Source organism: Thermobia domestica, chromosome 10, assembly GCF_964235325.1.
Source record: "Thermobia domestica chromosome 10, izTheDome1.hap1.1, whole genome shotgun sequence".
NCBI classification, from domain to species: Eukaryota; Metazoa; Arthropoda; class Insecta; order Zygentoma; family Lepismatidae; genus Thermobia; species Thermobia domestica.
The window spans coordinates 81901871-81911612 of NC_137463.1; the positions used below are offsets into that span (position 1 = coordinate 81901871).

The 9742-nt window shown below is 33.6% G+C and overlaps 1 non-coding gene across 1 annotated transcript; it reads right to left on the bottom strand.

The window, feature by feature from the left end:
• Window positions 1-8578: 8578 nt before the first annotated feature.
• On the bottom strand, window positions 8579-8651 carry TRNAT-CGU (transfer RNA threonine (anticodon CGU)). Its single transcript has one exon. It is a non-coding gene; the product is annotated as a tRNA-Thr (tRNA).
• Between the last annotated feature and the right edge of the window lie 1091 nt (window positions 8652-9742).

The window sequence follows — 9742 nt, forward strand, 5'->3', positions numbered from 1 at the left end:
CTTTTTTTTAACACGTTTTGTTTCATGTGTCTTCGATAAATAGGAGTGAAGAAATGGACTTCTTTGTAAACCCTTACGAAAACGCTTTAAATGTAGTTTAAAGGTTAAAGGTAAATTACCTCCGTAGTTTAAAGGTTAAAGTATTTACCTCCGTAGTTTAAGGGTTAAGGGTTAAATCCTTCGTGGTAGCTACGAAATTCCATTGTCTACGCTGGCGTTCCGATAAAATTCGTGGTTTCAGTGCTTCTCTAATTACGAACTAAAGAGATTAATAATGGATCGAATGAAAAAATCGAGTATTATTTTTAAAAATCTTCAGTCTAAGATTAATAATAATAATATTATAGCAGACATACAGCCTTACCTACCAGGCTCAATATTGGACTTAGGAAAAAGGTGGTCAAGTGCTATATATATGGAGTATTGGACTGTATGGTTCAGAGACTTTGACATTACGAAAGTTAGAGCAGAAATATTTAGAGAGCTTCGAAATGTGGTGTTGGAGGAAGATAGAGAAGATAAAATGGACAGAGAGAACAACAAACGAAGATGTTTTAAAACGGATAGGAGAGAAGAGGATACTTCTAGCCAGCATCCTTCGTAGGAAGGCCAATTGATTGGATCCATCTTGCGAAGAAACTGTCTTCTTTATACCACCATAGAAGGAAAGCAAGGAATAGGAAGAAGGAGACGTTAGTCCCAGGACCATCCAAAAGACAGAATACTTAATAATAATAACAGAAATTATTAAATAGTAGGTTTTAGTCTGTTAGAGGTTTTCTCGCAGTAGTCATATCTTGGAATTTAATACAGCTAAAATGAATGGTAAATGTATATCCCTAATGTAGATTGAATACCTACTCCCTACCTCCCAAATTTCACACATAACCTTTTCAGTAACTTTCGTAAAGATATTTTAGATGTTCATGCAATGTGGCTTATATTTTTTGAGACTTGGCAACTATCACCAGTCAATGGATTTAAAACTAATCGAAAATGAGAATGTGATTATCTCTCGTTTCCTTTCCGTTTAAAAAGTGTATTCTACTATCATCATTATCATCATCATCAGATCCTGTTCGAAACACATTGGGCAGCAAGTTCCCTGTAGCGACTTCGGTTGTTTGCAGCAGTCTCAGCATCGTGATAGGAGACGTCGATGAAGTGTGATACCAAGTTTTACAAAGCCAGCCTTGTTTCCTATTCCGTCCTGGAGGAGTCTATCGAAGGTCAAGTCTTGGATATTGGTGTTCAGACATCCATATGTTCATGATACTTCGGTTAAAAAAAAAAAAATAAAATAAAATAAAATAAAAATGACACAATAAGATGTGTATGTTTATTGAAGCTTCCACACAATCTCTAATTTTTGAAGTTTGTCAGTGGAAAATGAGAGGTCACTTTTTTTATCTCCTCACTCTCATGATTGAGGAAAAATTAGAGCTTTTGTAAACTGCCTTCCCTAATAAGACAGGATACTCAGATGAGCACAGATTTAAATTTCCCTGTAAGATTTATTTTAAATTACACTACAAATATATTAATGACATTGTGAGAAACAACAGCTTCATTTCAGATGATTTATGGAACTAAACATTTATAATTCCGATTACATATCTATAAATTGAAACAATTCTGTGTAGCTTCAAAAACATGTTGTTATAAAAACTTGTCCAGATCATTTTTATGCACTGGCGCAAATCCCGGGAGGATGAAGGGGACATGTCCCCTCCAATCTTGAACTGGGGGACTGGCCCCCCAATAATCCGATTTGAAATGTGTTTTTTGGGAAAAATGTGATGATTTGTGTCCGATTGCCACAAAGGAAAGTGAGATGAAATTGACGTCCCCCCCAGAATAAGCCTCAAATTTGCCCGCCTCCCAATATTGAAAACAACTCTCCTCCCTGATCCTCCACAAGATTGTTTTTCAACTGCACAAATATTTTGAGCATCGCTTAAAAAAAAGGTCTTACTTGTCCCCCCAATGTTGAAGACAGATTTCTGACCATTCGTAATCGTTTCTGTTGCTTGGTATTGAAAAGAGTAATTAGTTAGGATGTGAAATCCCCCCTCTTCCAACTGTAAATAAAATATTCCATAACATTTTCTTAAAATACAGTAATCTGATTTTTACAAAACATAATGTGTAGTTTGTTATTAACAGGGAAGTGGGAAGGTTGCTGCTCGCATCTACTATCCACATTATTACTAGGGATAATAATAATAATAATAATAATAATAATAATAATAATAATAATAATAATAATAATAATAATAATAATAATAATAATAATAATAATAATAATAATAATAATAATAGCAAATTTCATTAAAATAACAATAAATAATAATAATTTAGCATTTTGTGCAAGTAAAGGTTAACATTTTAAAACTAATATATATTATTGTTTTAAAATGTGAAAGTAATTGTTTAGTTTAAGGAACAGAGCTCATAGTTTAATTTCTTACATTTATTAACTGTCCAGGCATCTTTCGGGAATTTGCCGGGCCTGAAAAGATGCCAATTGATTGTATATAGGCCCTCAGCGCCCATGGCCTGCAAATTACAAAGGGGAAAGGAAACTGAGGAAGATACCATTAAGGTAAACAACCGTCGAAGTTTCCTTTTCATAGAGGGTCTTGTTCCGGGGCGCTGTTCCCCTTCCCTCTGTTGCCCCTAAGTAATCTTAACAGCCAAGTTAACAAACTACCATATTTACGTAAATTCATGGTAGTTCTAGTATATAAAAGGGTTTCACGTATTCCTAGTAACGTTTTTGTCCTCAACGCCACTAGAAAAAAAAAGTGGGGAGTACTTACCTGTGTGAACTACGTACAACCACACCGCACAAATAAAAGAAACTGGTTTCTTAGGAACTGTTTGATTGTTGATTACTTAAAGTTAATTATGTAGTAACAATTATCTTAAACAATATAGTGATGTTTGAATACTAAAAATTTTCATTCAAATGTATAATTTTCAATTTAAATAAATTTGGTTGTTAATATACAGCATAATTTTAGTATGTATAAAGTTGTATTTGAAAATCCATTTTTGTAATTCATTATAGTCTATTGTAATTAGGTAAAATAGAAGAAAAAAATATAAAGTTTTAAAGATTTGGATAAACATGTCTTAGGCCTCAATGAAATTAAAACCAAAAAGTTCCGTCCCTTGAGGAGAGAACTTCCCCCTATCCCTCTGAAATTTCGAAAAAGTCCAAACTTAAAATGTATCTTATAAAATATACTATGATTTGTTTAAATATAGATAACTATTATAATACCCGTTCTTCGCACGGGGAGAATACGTTTCATTTTCGACATACAAGAACTGAATTTGGATTTAAATGGAATCGAAAATGTCACTGTTCGTCTTAGCGACCTCAAAACCTATGGATTGGACACTAATATCGGTCATTTTAGATCATCTTATATATATATATATATATATCCCCGCTCTTCCTCCCCGAACTAACCGGTTTGAATTTAGATTTAAACGGCATCGAAAGTATCACTGTTCATTTCAGTGACCCCGAAAACTATGGATTCGGTCATTTTCGATCATTTTAAATACCTCTAATTTGCACCATTAAAGTGATATGATAGAAACCATCCCAGGCCCGAAGCACCTCTATGTTAAAAATTTGATCTAGATCGGTGTCGGGTGGTTCAAAAGATACGAAGTCACAAACATAGTGACTTATACGTGTACTCTCTCTCTCTTTCAATCTATATATATATATATATATATATATATATATATATATATATATATATATATATATATATATATATATATATATATATATATATATATATATATATGCTACGTTAGGTTTAAGCTTATCTATATATAGCATAGTTTTCCTGTAAAAACATGCGAAGTTTCTTCAGAAAAAAAAAAGGCCGACCTTAGTTTTGGAGTAAACAAATGTAGCTAAGGGGGCGTGGATTCATACATGTATGTAAGTGATTCTAACGCATTTTTTTTTTTCAGCCTGCAGAAGCAGCCAAGCGAGAGATGCCGATGAGAAAGAAGATATTGATGAGCGGCGTCGGAATTTAATTTTTGGCAAAATTACTGATAAAACTTCAACAACGGTTGTGCATTTAATTTTGTGTCAATCTTGGAGAGTCCCAAGTAGAAACCGTCCGCAAGATTCAGTAGACCTTCAAGGACGAAGCAATGGGCATTGGGCAACCCACCTAACCATTACATTTGATATAGACTTTCCTACGCAAACACGCCATACCTATACTTTGTCAGGCTTCCTACTCTAATTACATTTTTTCACGTGATCACCACATCACACGGCTCCACCATCGAAGATTTAGGTGTTTCATTTCCGGCATGACATTTCTTAATCAAGGTATTGTGTCTTAACAATTTCAAACATAATTTTAAGTTTATTCGTCCTCCCATACTGAAAAGTAATGAAGTAGCTTTAATAACACAGACTAAGCAAAAAAAAAAAAAAAAAAACACTGGGCTCAGCGGTATCTCTTAAGTTATACTCTGCACAACAAGGTTTACGAGTTCACGTGATTAAATTTCGATGATCCCTTATATGAAAACATATAGGTTATCTTCTATGTAATTCTCGTGCATTTATACTCTTATATATCTTGTAGTTATCTTTCAGTGCTATGTTTTTACACATACAGAGGTAGACATATGAGAAGAGAGAAGGGAGAACAGAATCGTGTTTGCTAGAATTATATTTAGAAAATGAAATGAACGTAAATGAGAAAATAGTTTAGCGTCCCACGATTAAGTCCTTCAGCCTGAAGATGAGGGATGATTATGAAAGCAAATTGTAGTGAAAGTGAAAGTTAAGTGATTTCACATCGAAAATCTCACCAGAGACTACGTGTACCAAAGATATGTAGATGATAGAATTAGACTAACAACCTCATACAAATTCTCCATGTGTAATAAGATATTTCATCGTTCCCGAATCTACTTAAGTTATACTGGGTCACGGGTCTCACTGCTTCCTGTTCACGAAATTCGTAACCACTTTCATTATTGCTTCCCAATACCAAGTATAATACAATATTGGTTCCATCCCCAACGGGCAACAAGTGATTTTGGGTCTGATACCTTAAAAAAAAAAAAAAGTCTTCAGTTACCGACAGGAGCTCATGTGGTTCGGAACCCATGTTAAGCTGCAGGTCCACGTCACATATCTCTTTGATGCTGAACGATACTAACCTCAAATCAACAACTACAATTAAAACAGTATATTCTAGAAGATGCTCTGCAAACCATTTTCTTCATAATTAAATTTTATTCGTATCTAATATATCCAACACCTTATGTATAAGAACAAATGTTCTGTAAAACCTTCACAAACCTTTTTAAAAATTTGATGTAGAGGGTTCTATCAAAAATAGATTTTACAAGCAAAGCAGTCTATTTTACGCATTATTAAATTTGATGAATTGCTACATCTGATAACGAAATGTTGACGTTATTTGTTCTTCTTGAAATACATGCAAAGGAAAAATAGATTTTGAACTCACACCGGCATGTACTAATAAATTATATTGTAGATTTATGTAATTATGTTGTAAATTTGATTAGTTATGTTATATGTTTGCTCAGTGAGTAGTTTGAATCAAATTTACATAAACTAAAAGTAATGCTTGAACAATGGAAAACATTATAGTTATGTTGATTTATAATCGGGAAAGAAAAGAGGTGGTGGTTCAGTGAGCCACTCTCTGGATTTATCGCTAGTTTAATCAGTTTGTAAAGACAAGATTATAGCCACAAGACGTCAAACTTAAGTGAGTTCCTGAAGGATTAAAGTTCTTAACATATTTCAGATTCTTTCAAGAATCGAATTCAAGATTCATATTTCAAGGTAAAATATGATGTATCTAAGAAACTTGTGTGTCAGCATATAAGGAAGGATATTTTTGCTAACTTCTAGTACCTTGCTCTCCAATGCAGTTCATTTTAGTAACTTTTACTCTGCTAACCTCAACGGGTTTTTCATGAGTTACTCCTTAGTTTTTGGCTCCAAGGAAGGTACCTAGACAAACGTACGTTTCGGGGACATTCGAATTGGCAGTGAAACAATTAGCAAATCGCGTGAAGCGGATGGATAATAATTATTGTAGTCTGTTTGTAGTTACATTTTTCCTACTTCCATCACTTATTTAATCGTTCTATAGATTAAAAATATAATGTATCCAATTTGAGAATTAAAATTACCGTAATTTTCTGTAATGACACTATTTTGTTTGTCTACAACGAAATTATCATATACATACATACTGGAATATCATATTGTTCAATTTCCGCCCCCTGACTGTGGCAAAAATGCAGAGAAAAAGAGCCGGACCTAGATGGAATTAGTAAGAATATAGGATCATTGTTTCGGGCTTAGTCTCTGGAAGACAATCTCAAGCAGTGCCAACTCTTTAAACACTAAATTGATTAATAAAATTGTTTCTCGTTATTTGTCATTGTTTTTGCTCTATGTAGATCAATATTGAAACCGGAAACTGTAGTAGATTTGTAGCACTTCCGGTTTTAATAGAGAGTTAAGGATGGAGATTAAGTGTATCTAAGGGCGCCGATCAGGGGGGCAAGGTGGGAAGAGGAAATTGAGGAAATTGTACTTGAGAATATTGAAAACCAAATATATTTTTTACATTAGTTCATTTGAAACGTCGCTTATTCGTCCCCCCCTTGGAAACCACAACATGGGCGCCCTTGAGTGTATCCTTGCGACGCTTAATCGATTTTAGGAAACCGCAGCTCGCTATATATTATCATTTTTGCTCTATACTGATTAATATCAAAACCAGACATGGTTTATTGCTGTTATTTCCGGTGAGAGGATCACTTCCACCAACGGACTCAGTTGCTAACTTTTTGATCCTGGCAAAAATTGGTGATGATTCATTAAGAGTCCTTATGACTGCGAAATTAAAATACCACTAATTTTACAGTAATTATGTGATATCATCCAATAGATAAAAAATAATCAAAATGTGGAGCAAGATCGCCCTAGACAATATTATTTTGCATGAACTACCGTTATCACAAGTCACCTAGTAGCTTTCCGTTTGCAGTCATTAAGAAACGCGAAAATAAATACCGATTTTCTAAATGGCTGAAAATTGAAAGCAGATAAAGTGAGTCTTAATAATGGTATCTTATGTAAAATAATATTATCTAGGGAGCTCTTGTTCCATTTTTCGATAATTTTTTTATCTACTTGAAGATATCACATAATTACTGTAAAATTTGCAGTATTTTAATTTCGCCGTGATGGAGCCTCTTTAGTAGTTCTTGAGAGTTTGTCTCTCGGACGAAAGGACACACGGACATAAAGGAGTTTTGGTAAACCAAACTCCTTAATAAATAAATAAATAAATAAAGTTATATTCAGAATGTAATGAAAGATTGAAATTTGTCTGTCGTTTTAGATGTACTTTTCTCTTCAGTCATCTAAGTTCAACTCGATGAGTTAAAAAAAAAAGTACATAAGCTAGGTAATCATTAAGCTGAAGCTATCAAAACTTTATCCTAGAAAATATAGTATAATATAATGACTTGAACTTAATCCTACTTTTCAGTATAGGTGCTGACTGAAAGTGACATCCTGTGCGAAAGGGATACGAACCTCAGAGCACATGCATAATTGCAATTAGACAGCATGCTTGAAGAAATCATCCCATAAGTTTATTTATTCATTTATCCAAGTAGAATATTAAAAAATGTTCAAATTGTTGAAAGTATTTATTAAGTAGTAAAAATACCAATTAATTATCAATAAATACCATTCTAAACTGCTATATTCTAGGTCTCTTTATTATGGAGCGTTATTCTGATAATATTTTTCTCGAAATCAAAAGTACTAATAAAATTAGTTGAAAATATTTTTTCACAAGTTAATAGGTCTATTCCTTGAATAAACAAAGGCAACGCTGGTAGAATTTTCTTGTGGGGCACAGTGGCTCAGTTGTAGAGCTCTTACCTGTGGCGTATGGAGTCCCTGGTTCGACCTCTGACCAAGTAAGTTTGTGGTAGACAATATCGTGTCCGTAAGTTTTCCCAAAGGTACTTCCGTTTCCTCCCGCGTCCTCATTACACCGACTCACATGCATTAATCATCCGTCTCCCTTAGACTAAAGGACATACTTGTGGAATATTAAACTAAAAGATTTTATTTCATTTCGTTTGTAGAATTTTCTTACTAGGACCTGTAAATCCAGTAATTTTGGACACAAGATAATGTTAAGAGAAAAGGGCCAGTACCTCCACTGTGCCATGTGATCTTGCATAATAATTTGTGCATCTGCTGACAGTATTCGATTCAAGTTACAGCGTGGTATGATGCCCATGCAAATAGTAGGGCCTGTTCTTTATAACCTTGTTATTGCATAACGATAAAGCAAAAATATCTTTTAGATATTCAAAGGCTACCTAATATCCAATATACATATATTCATGTACCATATGTTACTTCCTGCGCTGACACTTTCTTTTGATATATTGAACGTAAAAAGGTTATTTTCTTCTTTTTTTTTTAAAAAAAGAGATAAACAAGCATTGCCTCCTGTGAGATTCGAACTCACGACCCCTGGTTTACGAGACCAGTGCTCTAACCTCTGAGCTAAGAAGGCGAGATGATGATATAGTTTCAGAATGCTAGAATCAGTTGAAGAATATAAAAGTATCATTCGAGTTGGTTTCCTAATAACTTTTTATAGAGTGAGTATTTTACGAACCCATGTAAAGTGAATAGTAGGAATGGTATTAAGACGAGAGTATGTACCGCCTCGTTGGCAAGAAAACGGTCTCGGTTTCGTCTCAAGTTGAAAGGTTTCCTCTTTTTATTTTCTTTCCTTCTGGAGAACTATTGTAGACAATTCGAAGCCAAGTGGTAATCTTCGTGCTTACTGTGTTTTGTGTTATCGGGTTCAATCCTCACTGGGTGTATCAAACCTTGGATAAAAACACAAATAATGGTCCATATTCCATTTTAACCGGAAATTCTTCGAAAATGCAATTTCATTAAGATTAAAAATATTTTTAGAAAAGAAAATTAGTATATGCAGATAGAGGTCTGTGCGGGTATAAAATATCGCATCCACATTCGTCCCGTATCCGTCCATCCTCATCCACATCCACATTCGCAGATGATACAATAAATGTAACTTATTCGTTTTATAACAACTATGATTTCAAAAAAAAGTTTCTAACATAATAATTGAAAATTGATATTTTGTAGTATTTGTAAAACTTGAAATGCTATCTATCACATTCAAGTTAAGATTTAACTCAGTCTCTTCCGATTTAAGTAACTACGGTACCTAAAATTCAATACCACCGTAGACACAAATTACAAAAGTCTTCTCAAATATAGATTTCTGAGGAGAAAATTAGGAAAAATCCGGAAGGGGTACTTTACTCTTCGAGGTTTGTTCTTCCTGGACGATTTTCTCAAAAATGACTCAGCTAATTTTGTTCATATGCCATAAATATGTATTTTATTGATAGCACTATACTGGACGTAAGTATTTATAGTTTATCTTCTAAAGATTCACAAGGGGCAGTTTAGTATTGGAGTTTGTTTTTCTTTCCGAACATTAAAAAAAAAAAAAAAAAAGACACAAGGAATTTTGTTCATATTTCATAAATACGGTAAGATAAAGATATAGGAAAAATATGAGAGAGTCAATTTTTGATGAAAATATTGATGCAAGTGCCTTTG